A 16938-nucleotide genomic window follows, 5' to 3' on the forward strand; every position below is an offset into this window, starting at 1 on the left:
GCGCCGATCAGGAAGTGCCTCCACGCTTTGAACGCTGCATGAATGGCCAGCAACTCCCTGTCCCAGATGGTGTAGTTCTGCTCGGACTTGCTGAGCTTCCTGGAGTAAAACGCTCCCGGTCGCCACACCCCCTGCTGGTCCTTCTGCAGCAGGACCGCCCCCACGGCTCTGTCCGAGGCGTCTGTCTCCACCCTCATCGGCCTGCTGGGGTTGACATGAAGCAGCTGCTCTTCCAATGCGAAGAGACGCTTGAGCGCCTGAAAGGACTGCTCCGCCTGCTCTGTCCAAACGAACTTCTTTTTCTTGGAGCTAAGCGTGTCAGTGATGGCCGCTGTCTGCATAGCGAAGCCTTTGATAAACTTGCGATAGAAGTTCGCGAAGCCGACAAACCGTTGGACCTCCTTCCGGTTGCGTGGACTCTTCCAATCCAACACCGCTCGAACCTTGGCGCTGTCCATGGCGAGCCCCTTGTCAGACAGCTTGTAGCCCAGAAAGTCCACCTCCGTCACGTCAAATTGGCACTTCTCCAGCTTGGCGTAGAGCCTATGTTGCTTTAGCCTGCTCAGCACTTCTTTGACGTGCCCGTCATGCTCCTGCTGCGATTCCGAAAAGATCAGGATGTCATCTAAGAAACAGACGCACGTCTTGTAGAGAAGTCCCGCCAACACGTGATGCATGAAAGCTTGAAAAACGTGGGAGCCATTTTGCAATCCAAAAGGCATAACTCTGTATTCGTAGGTCCCCAGTGGCGTGAACATGGCCGTCTTCCACTCATCTCCTTCCCGCATGCGAATGAGGTTGTACGCCCCTCGCAGGTCCAACTTGGTGAACACTTTTCCCTTCCGCACCTTCGCTAGGAGGTCGTCGATTCGGGGCATGGGGAAGTCCGATGGCTTGGTCCCACTGTTCAAAATGCGATAGTCCACGACCAGTCTTTTTTGGGGCGTGTCTCGCTTTTTAACAAAGAATACAGGACTGCCCCCCGCTGCCTTGGACTCTCGGATGAAACCGCGCTCCAAATTATGATCTATGAACTCCTTGAGTTCTTGCAGTTCGTCCTCTGACATGGAATACAGTTTCCCTTTAGGCAGCGCCGCCCCCGGCAGCAGGTCAATTTTGCAGTCATATGGTCTGTGAGGGGGTAGTCTGTCCGCCTCCTTTTCGCAGAAAACTTCCAAAAATTCTGCGTACTTGTGGGGAATCGCTTGCAGCGTGCCTAGCAGCAGCTGTGACTCCTCTTCCTCTCCTTCCTGCCGGGGCACGATGCAGTGTTCAGCACAAAAGGAAGAGCCGAAGATCAGCTGCCTCTGGTACCAAGCCAGCGTTGGGCTGTGCTTGTCCAGCCAACTCATTCCCAATACAATGGGCGTATCCGATAGTTGAGTGACATTGAAGCTGATGACTTCTCTGTGATTCCCAAGTCGCATCACCATCGGTGGCGTCTGCTTCACCACTTGCCCCCCTAGCAGCTCCCTGCCATCCACCGTGACAACCTGCAGGGGCAGTGTGGCCGGCAGCAACTGTATGGCGTGTTTGTCGACAAAGTCCTGCCCTATAAAGTCCGCGTTGCTGCCCGAGTCCACGGTGATTGGCACGTCCATGGTGATGCCATTGGGCAGCTGGAGAGATGCGGTGAGCCTCACTACTGGTTTGGGCGGGAGGGGGTTCACGGGCTGTAAAATCTCTGGGGACTGCGTCACTAACACGTCTGGCTGGGCCCCAGTGCCTCTTCCTCCAGCCAGACTGCGTCGTTTCCCTGCTGTGGTCCACCTTGCTGCGTCGCTGCAGTCACCATTGCTGAGGCTGCAGTGAGCTTGTGGGGCCTCTGGGGACACTCTTTCGCCATGTGCCCTGGCTCCTCACAGACGTAACACTTCCTGTTCCCTCTAGGAGGCTTCGCTTTCACTGCTGCCGGTGCTAGGGCTCTGGTTGCTGACTGAGCCCTTGCACCTCCCACCTCCATAGGTTCCGCTCCTCCTCCTGGTGGAGGCGCGGATTGCGCCCGCGCTGCGTCTCTGGGAAGGAAGGAGGGGCCCCTGGCTGGTTCGCGCCCTCCACGCCCTTCGTCCCTGCTCCACGGACGTTCTTCCAGCCGCACCCCCACTGCCAGTGCCCTCTGAACGACCTCCTGGGTGGTCCGGGGTCGCTCCCCCCTCGCGATCTCATCTTTAATCGAGCTGTGCAGCCCCTCCCAAAAGAGGTCTCTCACAGGGGCCAAATCTCTGTCCCATTCCAGGGCACTGACCAAAGCGAAAAAGCGGGCATGATATTGCCTTACGCTGGCCCTCCCTTGCCTTAGTCCATGCACCTCCTTCCGGGCAAGATCCACGTCAATGCTTGATAAAAAACACCCATCCATCGCTTTAATAAAGGCATCCGCATCTTGGAGCGCCGGATCCTTATCTCTCCATAGATTGCGCAGCCATGCTTTAGCATCCCCATGCAAATGGGACATGATGAATCCCACCTTCTCTTGCTCATCTCTAAAGTCTTTATTCAGCAGTTGCAGTGCGCACAGTACATCTGCTCTAAAGTTGGGATACTGTTGCAGGTTCCCATCGAAGTGAGAGACCAGACCGCCTGTACGTCTCGCCAACCCAATTCCCTCCTGTCTGGGTGTCTGCTTTGTAAGCACGTCTAACCTGACTTGGAGATCCCTGCAGGCGGCAGCTGCCTCCTCCTCTCTCTTCCGGGATGCGAGAGCCTCTGCATTCAGTTGTGACACTGCTCTTCTGAGTTCCTCTATCTGCTGCTCAGCCGTCATGTCGGCTGCCGTTCGTGAGCTCGCTGGTAGGCACCTGCTTCTCTCCCCTCCTCGAGGCTGTAGATGCCCACACTTGGGAGACGGAGCTTACTGTCAGAGCTGCTCGAAGATCCTAGCTCACAGAGGATCACGCTAGCCAGCGATCATTAAGTAAAAGTCTTTATTGAATTACAGTTTCCATTTTCAAGCTGCTGCGTGCAACTCTACGTCTAGTAGCTAGATCGGCGAAGCTCCGTCTGATTCTCCGCCCCTTGTGCACCAACTTAATATCCTAGCCCTGCTCCACCTTTTCCGCCTGACTGTTCTCCTCTGAGTCCCTCTGCCCCCCGGGGTCTCTTCCTTCCGGGATTCTTCTGACGCTGACCCGGACCCTCCTGCCTCCTTGCGCCGGGCTTTAGGACCTGGCTCCCTTTCCGGGCTGCTTACTGCGCCGCCTTCCTCTGCATTTGAACTTGGCGCGCGCGCCCAACCTTCCACTTTCCGCTTAACCGTTTCTTCGCTCCCCGATGGAGGTGTGGCCACTCCTGACTCATGCCCTCCCTCCTGTGGTGAGCTGCCAGCGCTTGCCCCCTGGCTCCCTTCCTCCTCCCTGCTCCCTAGCGGTGACGCTGGTCCCGATTTCCAACTGCTCTCCTCTGAGTCCCCTCTGGCTCTATCTTCCTGGGGTGCCCCCCTAAACTCCCCCCTTGCCCTGGCCACTGGTGCTCCTTTCTGTGAATCCTCTGATTCACTGGAAAGACTCGGAGATCTCGGGTCGTCGTCATCACTCATCTTTTCTTCTGCCTCCTCCCCTTCGCTCTCTGTTTCCTCCCTTGCCCTTGCCTCTGCTCCTAAACCCCTGACACATGTTTATATAAAAGAAAAGGGCATGGAATATGAAGCCCGACTCGAAACAAGACCTCCACAGAACCAGCCCCTATGAAGGTGTGCTATTGCTTTATTCAAGCATTACTGGTCTGTTGACATGAGAAGCAGCAGTATTTTTATAATGTCATCACTTAATAGCATAATACAGTAGCATCTGTACATCTGATTAGCATAAATCAACATACTACCCACTTTGTAGCAGTATGGTATTGATAACTTTCATCTTGAATAGTAGCAGGTGGCAGAGGAAGGGAAAACAGTGATAAATTCTGCTGGATCTTTACCAGATGAGTGTGTGTGTGTGTGTGTGTGTGTGTGTGTGTGTGTGTGGTACCTGCCTACTCATAATTTAATGATGTTTCATATCTGTACATGCTGCATCATCTAAATACACTTCCCTTAATGCTGGGGTCCACAAAGATCTCCATGGAGATCTTCTCTGTAAGGTTTACAAGATTAAAAGAACAAATTTACTCAGCCTATCAGTAAATGTGTTCATTTCTATTTCTAAGCACATCGGCATGTCTAGAGGAGCCCAAAGGGTCACCATGCATGGAGTCCGCTGCAAAAAATAAATAAGCTAAGATCATTCCATACCAGGCCTCCAGATTTGAACTACAGAAAAACAGAATGTAAACTTTGGGAATAAGGTGTATGAAAGAATAACATTACATGGCACTTCTATCCATTTTGATAACATAGTTCCAATTTGCTCTGAAATAACTCAAAGGTCATGTGCCTCTTCTGAGACACCAAATATGCTTCCCTGCCTCTCGTTTTCCCATTTGCTCTGTTCTTATTTTCAATTCAGCAGATACACAGAGCTACATCACAGCCTTCCCCTCCCCACTCAATGGCCCCACACAATCTTTCAAGAGCACTGCATCCTCCTCCTAGTGGTGCAGCAATAAAATACTAGCACATTTGCAAAGCTAAGCAGGGTCTGGTATGGTTTCAAATTGGAAGGGAGACTGCATGTTGTTGCAGGGAGTTGGACTAGATCAGGGGTTGTCAACCTGGTCCCTACCACCCACTAGTGGGCATTTCAGGTGGGCGGTAGGGGGTTCTACGGCACAAGCTGAATCCTCCTTCCATTGAGCACTGGTGGGCGGTAAGGAAATTTTACCATCAAGAAAGATGCATTAGTGGGCAGTAGGTATAAAAAGGTTGACTACACCTGGACTAGATGAATCCAGTGGCGTCTATAAATCCAGTGGCCTCCATCAATAGGAATCAAATCTTGCTGGCAGCATCCTGTCTCTTCCCAAAGTGTTCCTCCACTACTACTTCTGCTTGAAGTATCCCAGGGATAAGCAACCTGTGACGCTCCAGATCTTGTTAGACTAGAACTTGCATATGGAAATGTCAATTTGAGCCAAATAAGAATTATTAGATGACATATGATGTCAACATCAGACACCAACACTCTAAGCCAGCCCACTTCATCCTCTATCATGACCAAGGAGAAGCAGGGTGTGGCAAACCCAACAGGCTGCCACATAGCTGAATTATCCAAATCTTTTATCTAATGTTATTTTGTATGCCTTAAAAATTGATGTCTGAGTGATGTTAACCAGGACTGAAGCACAATTCATTGCTTCAAAGGAGAGGCCTGTTTACACAGCACTGCTCAGGGATATCATTCCTGGAAATGAAATATCACTTCATCATGCCGTGTCACTGTAGCCACGAGGGGAGAAATGGGCTATCAAACATCTCAAAATCAGGCTGCAATATTTCCCATCAACCCTGACCATTGGGCTGTTTTGCCTGGATAGTGCCAGGTTTGCCACTTTTACTTTTGCAACACCTTCCCATTCACCTCCTATGTATTTGTTTTCCTTCCTAAATTGGATGCATATAGCCTTTCACATGTGTCTGGTGAGGCCTCACATTTTTCATTCCTTCCTGAACAGGGGACTGGATGCAGCTCAAACTGGCCACACTCCCCATCGGTTGGCAGGGATTCATGTGTAAATATCCAAGGGCCACACAGCCTCTCACTGCTACACACACAAATCTGTAGGTGAGGCGTAGGGTCTACAAAGGTGGAGCGGCAGGATATTTTCAATCAGCAAATACATGTCATATTGAATTTGAAGATGTGCTAAGCCTGCGAGGATCCCATTACTAATTTAAATTTCCTAGGCAAACCAGGAAAGGAAAGTGAAAGAGGTAGCATTGCTGGCCCTAATTCCGTTCTAGTAAATTCACCAGAATTCCTTTCTAGAAAATTCATTTTTTATTTTAAAAATTCTTTAAAAATCTAATAAAAGACCCAAAACAACAACTTTGAGAGAGAGAGAGAGAGAGAGAGAGAGAGAGAGAGAGAGAGAGAGAGAGAAAGAAAGAAAGAAAGAAAGAAAGAAAGAAAGAAAGAAAGAAAGAAAGAAAGAAAGAAAGAAAGAGGAAAGCTCAAAAACTGTGTCTGGATTTTCACTTTTAAGAACATGGCAACCCTATCCAATGGCACCTCCTGCGAGTGGCATTTTGCAAGCAACTGCCAGGCTGCTACACCCAAGGCCAAGTGTGTGTCTCTCTGTTTAAATGCCCAAAGTATGAAATAAGACATGAAATGCAGCTCTTCTATAACGGATTCAGAAGGGGAGGAGATAAGCAAAATCATCTAATGCACCAGGTGCAATGTTCTTCCTGCTGCGTACTGGGAGCGTGGGGAGGGGAGAGAGAGTGGAGGGGAGGAGGGGGACATGTAGATGCAGCCATTTATCATTTGTGGACATCATGACATGGGTTTATTATTCTACTTCCCATTGCATTCTGGGATCCTAATTCTAGTCTTTCACCTGATCAACGGTATCTCCAGCACGAGTCTCTGTCTCTCTCGATGATAAGGCAGGTGCAGAGGAGGCTATTTTTTGCATACTCTGCTGAGCTGACATAATATCTTTGTCACAGGAGACTAGGTAGCTTCCATTATGGGGCCACACTGAAAAGTAAGGTTGAAAAAAGGAATGTCTTCATCAGGCATGTGGGATGCTTAAATTGAAACCTCCTGACAGTGCCTTTACTAGAAGTAGCAGCATGTGAATTACTGGAGATAATTAGGAGGCTGGATTCAATGTGTTGAGAGGAAGGAGGGCTCTGAATCCTACAAATGAACCTCGGTATCAAGTGCTTGGCAGCTTCACAGGGCAAACGCGGGAGAGGTGGGTGCAAAGAACCCCCACAAAAATAACATTTCTTGAAGAAAACAAAAGCCAGTGGTTGTAAGTGGCTGAGGAGGCTGCAAAAGTCGATCAAGAAACGGGAAACTATTCATAAGGTTGGTAACTTGGCGAAACGTTTCCAACGAAAAGTTGCAAAGGCAAACAGAAAGCAGATACCTTTCGCAGATAAGAAATTGGACTGGGAATCATTCTGTCTCGAATTGCACAGGTGCAAAGGACTGTACGTGGAATACAGGGCAATTAAATCCAATCCACATCCTTCAGTTTTTCCACCTGTCACTTGGCTTTAATAACGTAAACAGGAAATGTCTAAAAATCACACCCAGAAACAGAGGGATGATTATGGCTGAGGCTGCCTACACACTGCACTTTTAAAGCACATTCAAAGCACGTTTCCTCTCTCTAAGAATTCTGGGTAATGGAGTCTGCTAAGGGCTGCTGAGAATTGCAACTCTGTGTGGGGTAGAGTACAGTGCCCAAAATTCTTTTTTTTGGGGGGGGGATATGCTTTGCATGTACTGTAAAGGCTTAGTGTGTACACATGTGAATCCTAATGGCACATAGAAGTCAGCACAAAGCTGCACATGGTCTACACTCTCATGTCTGGTGGGGATTCATATTTCAAGACAGTCGAGGGATATTTTGATAGGAAACCCTTTTCACGTTAGCGAACCCTATTTGAACAGGCGTGTGAAATCTGTAAGTAATGTCTGTGCAGCTAGTGTAAAGGTAAAGGGACCCCTGACCATTAGGTCCAGTCGTGACCGACTCTGGGGTTGCAGCACTCATCTTGCTTTATTGGCCGAGGGAGCCGGCGTACAGCTTCCGGGTCATGTGGCCGGCATGACTAAGCCGCTTCTGGTGAACCAGAGCAGTGCACGGAAACACCATTTACCTTTCCGCCAGAGCAGTACCTATTTATCCACTTGCACTTTGACGTGCTTTTGAACTGCTAGGTTGGCAGAAGCAGGGATCGAGCAACGGGAGCTCACCCCATCGCGGGGATTCGAACCGCCGACCTTCCGATCGGCAAGTCGTAGGCTCTGTGGTTTAACCCACAGCACCACCCGTGTCCCACATGTGCAGCTAGTGTACTTGCAACCAAACATTTGACATGGGTACGCACCCATTTGATATAGAATTACATAAATAAATGCCAGCATGACTTGGGTTTTCATGACCTTTCCACCCAAGGGAGGGCTGCCCCCACAAATGTCTGTGTTTTATGTAGTGTTGTCTACATTGCAGAACAAGAAGTGTGGGGTCGCACTCCTTCTGGATGTTCGGTATCACCACATTTCCAGCATGTACACCGATCAGGAGTGCTTTGAGAATTAGCCTCACCTTCTCACGACTCCCATTTGTGTGCTTTAGCCGAAATAATTCTAACGACAGAGAATAAAAAAGACGTACACTTGATACTAATATTTTACCTCTCTTAGTAACATTTATGAGTCGAACCTATTACTGTTTTACTATTTTGAAATAGAGTTATTTCATAAAAAATACCTTTCATTTCTTGAACTTCATTGTTTCCCCCCTGCTTTTCCTCTTTCTCACCTCATACTGTGTATATCAAAGAAGGCCAACGTTATTTCAGTATTGACTTTTATTTTGATGAATGCGCTTCTATTTCATTTATTCTTTATTTGTACAGAAACTACACAGTATTTTTATATTGTTCCCTACTTCCTTTTTGATTAAACGGTTTTATTTGATTTCCCAGAAATAAAGCAGTGAAGCCAAAGAACGCAGATGCAATAGGCTGCCCTGGCTTTTGGGTTCTTCGCCCACCCCCACCCCAGAAAAGGTTTAAAGCCACATGACACAGCAAACATTTTGAAGCTCAGCAGGTCAGAGTCTGGCCAGGGGATTGGAGCCCTGTGTTCAGCATCCCAAATTCCACGATCGAAGCCACAAGTTGGTTTAGAAAGAAAGAAAGAAAGAAAGAAAGAAAGAAAGAAAGAAAGAGAAAAGACCATACAGTGGTACCTCTGGATGTGGACGGGATCCGTTCCGGAGCCCCGTTCGCATCCTGAAGCGAACGCAACTTGCGTCTGCGCGTGCGCTGGTCACGATTTGCCGCTTCCGCACATGCACGTGACGTCATTTTGAGTGACTGCACATAAGCAAGCGACGAAACCCGGAAGTAACACGCTCCATTACTTCCCAGTCGCCACGGAGCATAATCTGAAAATGCTCAACCTGAAGCACATTTAACCCGAGGTATGACTGTACATGGGACGCGGGTGGCGCTGTGGGTTAAACCACAGAGCCTAGGACTTGCTGATCAGAAGGTCGCCGGTTCGAATCCCGGCGACGGAGTGAGCTCCCGTTGCTCGGTCCCTGCTCCTGCCAACCTAGCAGTTCAAAAACACGTCAAAGTGCAAGTAGAGAAATAGGTACCGCTCCAGTGGGAAGGTAAACGGCGTTTCCGTGCGCTGCTCTGGTTCGCCAGAAGCGGCTCAGTCATGCTGGCCACATGATCCAGAAGCTGTACACCGGCTCCCTCGGCCAATAAAGCGAGATGAGCGCCGCAACCTCAGAGTCGGCCATGACTGGACCTAATGGTCAGGGGTCCCTTTACCTTTACTTTATGACTGTATATATATTATATGTATGGGGTAGATGGGGCTCATCAACCTGGGAAGACAGCCCATCTAGGAGGAGAAAAACTCTGACCCTAAACCTCTGCTGCCTTGTAGGATGTTTTCAGGAGAAGAAAGGACTAACGAGTAAACCGTACACAAATCCAGTGGAGTCCCTAAGACAGTTGGATGGCACCTTATACGCCTTCTTCTGGCAATTCCTGCAGCCCAGCTGGTGCCAAACATATTCTGCTTTCCTTTGGACCACATCAGCGAGGCCAAGAGGGAAGTCCAGCCTAGGACCCTCATACACCGTGCCCAGGATTGTGCCCCATGGAGGTCACCTTGGTGATGCTAACGCAGAGATTAGACTTCACCCCTGGAGGCACACTCCATTGTCTCGAGAGAGAGGCAGGTGCCAACTGGTACTCAGTGGTGACTGTGCACTGATGGAAATAAATAGCTACTGCAGCATCCCGCACTTCCTCAAAATCTGCTCCACGGGGCTGGGTGACCCTCCAGATCAGAAAATGATGTTCATAAAAAAATGGCTCCCTCTCATTCTGCTTTACGCCATGTCAGACCATTGGTCCATCTAGCTCACTACTGTTTACAGTGACTTGCAGTGGCTCCCCCCACAAATGCAGTGCCAGTCATATATTAATTTCACCAGACCATGTATTTAGTTGCCCTCTTTCCAAAGTGTTGGTGCTAGGGGGGACTTAGGACTAAATCTACAATCAATCAGGAAGTTGTTTTATTATTATTATTATTATTATTATTATTATTATTATTATTATTATTATTATTATTAGTACCCCGCCCATCTGGCTGGGTTTCCCCAGCCACTCTGGGTGGCTTCCACAAATACAAAAAATACACTACTATGTCATACATTAAAAACTTCCCTGAACAGGGCTGCCTTAAGATGTCTTCTGAATGTCAGGTAGTTGTTTATCTCTTTGACATCTGAAGGGAGGGTGTTCCACAGGGTGGGCACCACTACCGAGAAGGCCCTCTGCCTGGTTCCCTGTAGCTTTGCTTCTTGCAATGAGGGAACCGCCAGAAGGCCCTCGGAGCTGGACCTCAGCGTCCGGGCAGAACGATGGGGGTGGACACGCTCCTTCAGGTATACTAGGCCGAGGCCGTTTAGGGCTTTAAAGGTCAACACCAACACTTTGAATTGTGCTCAGAAACGTACTGGGAGCCAATGTAGGTCTTTGAAGACTGGTGTTATGTGGTCTCGGCGGCCGCCCCCAGTCACCAGTCTAGCTGCCGCATTTTGGATTAGTTGTAGTTTCCGGGTCACCTTCAAAGGTAGCCCCACATAGAGCGCATTGCAGTAGTCCAAGCAGGAGATAACTAGAGCATGCAGCACTCTGGTGAGACAGTCCGCGGGCAGGTAGGGTCTCAGCCTGCATACCAGGTGGAGCTAGTAGACAGCTGCCCTGGATACAGAAAGTAACCTGTGCCTCCATGGACAGCTGTGAATCCAAAATGACTCCCAGGCTGCACGCCTGGTCCTTCAGGGGCACAGTTACCCCATCTAAGTTCATCTAAGGCTATGATTTGTTTAGCTGTTTGGTAGTAGGGAGGGAGAGAGGAACGTTAACAGTGGGATTTAGTTTTGGATTATCAACTAAAAATTATCTCCCGAAAATCAAATTGTTAGTGAAGGTGTTTGACTCTGTTTCTGCCTCTCATGAATCAGTAACGCATTAATCTTATAATATTTTGATCCAAGAGTAACAACGCAAGCAATTTTCCTAATACTAATATCACGCTGGACTGCAAAGCTTTCTTAAGAAATATACTCTGAAAATATTCTTTACACCAAATATTTCTCCTTAAACCTGACCCTCTCTCCCCCAAACTCTCTCTCTCTTCCCCACTGTGCGGTGAACAGTGTTTATGGGGTCAATGTTTGTAAAAGGAAGCTTGAAAAGCAATGTCAAAAGGGTAATTGGCAGAAAAGAGATTCCTGCCTCTGAGCAAGAGGAATTAAGCTTTCCTTTAGCACCTTGGGACCATCTAGGGCTCATTGTTGCTAGACCTACAAGCCCTAATTATGAAGATCACACCAAGGGTCATGTTATGTAGTGAGACAAGAGTTCTTTCGAGTGAGAACAAGGTCACAGTTTCTTGTGTGCTACTGATTGATCCTTGGAGTTCACATCTGGAGAGAGAGGTGGCCTGGTATGAAAATGAATTACAATTCATAGGACTACTTAATTTATATTCAGCTTCAGCAGATTTTTGCTGAAGTGCTCCCGTCTTGATCAGATATTGACAAGTTATTTCCTTCCAGAAAGCATGCAGCAGAACTTTAAGCAGAACCTAAATATCTGCTTCCCAAACACATTGCATAACTTCTTCTTTAGAAGTAAGAATTTAATGCATTGCATGGAAAAAATGTGACAATTGCACTTCTCAGGATCCAACTAAAAGGGATTACTTTGATTTATATACCCAGGCACATTCACACCAGTAAAGCTATGAATGATTGAATTTAGTCCTCACCTATGCTAACTTTTTAACTGCCAAGAAGTCAAGAATGACTGGTTTCAATCCTCACCAATGAAAACCAATGGAAGTGAAGATGAAACACAATTCCAATAATTCATGCAGTCCAAAGAAAGCCTGTATTCTACATTGGATAACCCTAGCTAATTTACTTAGGCTCATGCACAGATCGCTACACCAGTCAAATGGTATTCAGCACATATAGAGCATGCACAGTTTAGCACAGTGTATTCTCTTACAAAAATGTCTATCTTTTGCCAGTGTCAAAATATAAGTGCGTTCTCTTTAGTTGCAGTTATGGAGTCAAATGTTTTAAGCAGATCCCTCTCTGGGTCTTTACATCTGATTAATTTTTTAAAAAACCTTCCTTGCATACTACATCTAGATGGGGCCAAAATCTGACCTGAAAACAGTCACAAGTTAGCCTAAAAGGGCCCTATTTTCTTTCAAAGGAAAAGCATTAAGCATCCTTTTAAAAAATGTGCAACTGGGACCCACGACAAAATGTTGCAGTGCCAAGGGCCTCTATTCTGAGCTGCAGCCTTTCTTTCTTCCAACACACTCCATTCCATCTCCTCTTCAAGGTTTTCCCATTCCCTGCTCAACAGATGCTTACCATTGTGTGGCCACTGAGCATCCTCAGTTCTCATTGGACTGTGTGTGTTTTTTTAGGAGGGGGTGCCCCTTAGTAGGTTTTTACTTAAGTTCCCTCCACCTAATTCTGTAAAGTTTTTGAGGTCCCTCCCCCCAAAGCCTTGCCGAAACCTCCCTCTAGTTACTCATTTGGGCTACATAGCTTTTATAGCTCAGCATGTGAGTTTGCTATTAGTTGCTATTGCCATGAAGTGCCATTTAACTCTAGGTTGAGATTGTTAAGAATGAGCCTTGAGGGCTTAACAGAATCCTAACACAAGTTGTTGTAATTTGTTACAACCTCTCTCTACACAAACAAATAATTGCTGGGTGCTTTAGCTCCATACCTCGGAGGCTCTTTTGTCATTCGTAGGTCACAGTTTTTCCTCTGTGGGCCTGTGACTTCCACCCACCCACCTTGCTAGTAGATTTACATGATCATTTGCTCCAGGATAAAAGTGAGCTAAGAGCTCTTGATATTATCAAGAATTGGTGACTCAACCCTGATAAAGATCTTACTAAATACCCACAAAAATCAAAGATGGAAGGGAGCTCAGTGGGTTTTCTTTTAGGATCTAGGATTTCCTGGGCTTATGGCCCTCGTTTTTAAATAAATGAATAGAATATTATTGCCTGTCCTTAAACCTAAGAGTAGAATGTGAACACAATCTACATGAAAATATACTGGAGAGATTCTGGCCATTCAGAGTATATGGGCAAATAGTCTAATCAGGTATAAATAAGGCAGGCTCCCTGTGTTCCTGAGCTGAAACTATGAGGAATGAGTGGCTTTTTCGGGCAACTATGTGCTCTTGGAGATTTAGCCAAAGTAATTAAACGTAGCTCAAATGAATTTGTGAAACAGCATGTAACATGGACTTTGAAAGCTGACCTGTAAAAGAGCTGATGGATGGAGTGGTGCTGCAGAGAAATGCAGTATTTTTATTTTTAAAAAAAACTTTTCCCTGTCCTATGACATGACGTACTGCTTTGACACAAAGTACCTCATGCTTCTGAGTTTAAAAAGAAAAAAGAAAAAAATACATCATGTGGGAAGATCCCTGATTAGTCATTCAGTTGAAAGCATGGCAGGATTAAACCACCAGCATGATCAAGCTACCAACTGTACTTAAGAGATGAAGGAGAAATTCGAGTCAGTGCCATTTGTTAATATGTATGGGCCTGACTTGCACTTCCTGAAACAATACCTGAACTGAAGCACAGCTATCGTTTGAATTTCACACGTCTCAATCAATTTCCATAAGGGCGAAATTGCTTGTAAAAAAAAAAAAGTATATTAGGCAAAATTGCATATGAAAATGTTCTCTTAATGAGGAGGATTTTTATTTATTTTTTAAAAAGCATTTATAAGCTGCTTAGTATTTTAAACGTCTCTAAGTGGCAAACAATATAAAAATCAAGCAATATCATTAATACAAAAATATAAAGTAAAACTAATAGAACAGTGGCATAAACACATTTTTTAAAAAACAGAAAATCAAGCGTGGGCAAAACGACCGATTGTTGCTGCTTCAAGATTGGCACTTAAATGCTGATGAATTCTCGTGAACATTTTTCTTTTCTTTTCTTTTTAGAAAAAGCAAACTGATGGAGAAATGTGGTGAGCTGAACTTAAGGTGAGAAGTATGGGAAACTGAGAGAAACTAAAATCAATAGATTTGGCCACCCCTAGCTGGACTGCACTGCCCTCCAGATAACATGCCTCAGATCCATCTTTAGAGTCACATTATAAGGGACTCCTCAGCAGCAGGTACCAAAACAGCTTGACAAATGGCACAGAGAAGAAGCACCAACCCTACAAAAATGTTACTTACGTTTCACCTACTCTACAGCAGTGAACAGTATGACATGGACACTCTAATGCAACTTCCTTCCTGAATATTCTGGGAATGAACCTGTCCGGCCTGTTTCACCAGCCAACAAGTTACTACCGCTGACTTACTGAACACTCTAGTTTTGTATTCACCACCTCTCTGCTCTGGTACACTAAGGAGTCCCGTAATAAGCTATTAAGGGCATTTAATTTTACCAAATTGGAACTGCAAAACACAAGCAACTGGGGCAGTGAAGTTGGCAGAAGAGACATCAGGCCCTATGTTAGAATATTGGATTCATCAACAGCTATATGTGCTAAGGCTGCAGATAATTGCAGTTCTATCAGTAAAAAGCATGTTTATCAAATCCAAATTTGCTGCAGTAAGAAAAGCAGATTAAATACTAGCACACCAGAGATAGTAACAAAGAGCTTGATATTATGGAGCAACCATCAACGCATTCAGACAAATGGGCAAATAAGAGTGAATAAGTATAATTTGAATATCCTAGCAGATATTATCACTACAATTACATGAATGTAAGTCACATTGATTTAAAATAGAACTTTCTTCAACAGTGTGTGTTTAGGATCAGGGTCTTACATCACTGATGCACTGCAATAATATTGCCCTGCTTATGTTTCCCCTACATCATACAGTGGTACCTCAGGTTAAGAACTTAATTTGTTCCGGTGGTTCGTTCTTAACCTGAAACTGTTCTTAACGCGAGGTACCCCTTTAGCTAATGGGGCCACCCGCTGCAGCTGCGCCGCCACGGCGTGATTTCTGTTCTCATCCTGAAGCAAAGTTCTTAACCTGAGGTACTATTTCTGGCTTAGCAGAGTCTGTAACCTGAAGCATCTGTAACCTGAAGCGTCTGTAACCCGAAGTACCACAGTATTGTCATTTTAAAACATGAAGTCTTCTGTCAATGGACTCAGCTCAGTGGCCATACAGTGCTATTATTTTAAAGCTGTCTGATTACGGCTGACCCATGTGCAGTGTGCCCCCAGGAATAAGAATGGTGAAGTGGCAAACAGGTAGAAAAAAATTGGCATAACAATGTTCTGGAACTGAAAATTGGCCACACCTTTATTGATTACTTTATTGATATATAAGTTGGCTTTGGTTTAGGCCTTGGGTGTGTATCCTGAATTAGCTTCCTGCCTAGTGGCTGAAATTTGAACAGGGCCGTGCATGGGTTATGGGTCACCTCAAGATGCAGGTCAACTAAGCTGACCTCTTGGAAGTTCTATTTTTTTTAAAAAAAATATTTTTATTACATTTTTCAGATACAAAGTCAGAAATATAAGAAAAAACAAGAAAAAGAAAAAAGAAAAAATCCAACTTTCCAAAGCTTTTTTATACAACCAACTGGACATCTCCCACACCCTGCTTTCTTTACAATAAAAATATCAGCAAATTATTACCTTGTTTCATGTCTTATTTTGTACCTTTCAGATATTATATTTTTAAGTTTGAAATACTTTTTATCAATTACTTATACCTTAAATTGAATATAATATTACTTTAAGTTTCAACTTTTTCTTACTTATGACTTAGTTTCCTATTTCACCAAATCTAGTTGCTGAAGCTAAAATTTCCAAATCGTGCAAATTCTTAACATTCATACAACTTATAATATTTTTGTAAATAGTCCTTAAATTTTTTCCAGTCCTCTTCCATTGTTTCTTCTCCCAAATCTCGGATTCTGCCAGTCATTTCAGCCAGTTCCATGTAGTCCATCAATTGCGTCTGCCACTCTTCCAGTGTGGGTAAATCTTTTGTCTTCCAATATTTTGCGATGAGTATTCTTGCTGCTGTAGTTGCGTACATAAAAAAGGTTCTGTCCTTCTTTAACACTTTCTGGCCGACAATGCCCAAGAGGAAGGCCTCTGGTTTCTTGGGAAAGGTATACTTAAATACCTTTTTTAACTCATTGTAAATCATTTCCCAGAAGGCCTTCACTCTTGGACAGGTCCACCAGAGGTGAAAGAATGTCCCTTCAGCCTCCTTACATTTCCAACATTTATTATCAGACAGGTGATATATTTTTGCAAGCTTGACTGGGGTCATGTACCACCTATATATCATTTTCATAATATTTTCCTTCAGGGCATTACATGCCGTGAATTTCATTCCGGTGGTCCATAACCTTTCCCAGTCCTCAAACATGATGTTATACCCAATATCCTGAGCCCATTTTATCATGGCTGATTTGACTGTCTCGTCCTGAGTGTTCCATTTAAGCAGCAAATTATACATTCTCGAAAGTACTTTAGTCTTTGGTTCAAGCAGTTCTGTTTCTAATTTCGATTTCTCCACCTGGAATCCTATTTTTTTATCCAATTTGAAAACCTCTTGAATTTGAGCGTAATGTAACCAATCTCGCACCTTATTCTTTAGTTTCTCCAAGCTCTGCAACCTCCAATTGTCTCCAATTTTTTCTATTATTTCCCAATATTTCGGCCAGCCGGCCTCCATATTGAGTGTTTTTCGGGCCTTAGCCTCCATTGGTGATAACCATCTCGGGGTCTTAT

Source organism: Podarcis bocagei (genome assembly GCF_964188305.1).
Source record: "Podarcis bocagei genome assembly, chromosome: 8".
In the NCBI taxonomy this organism is placed as follows: Eukaryota; Metazoa; Chordata; class Lepidosauria; order Squamata; family Lacertidae; genus Podarcis; species Podarcis bocagei.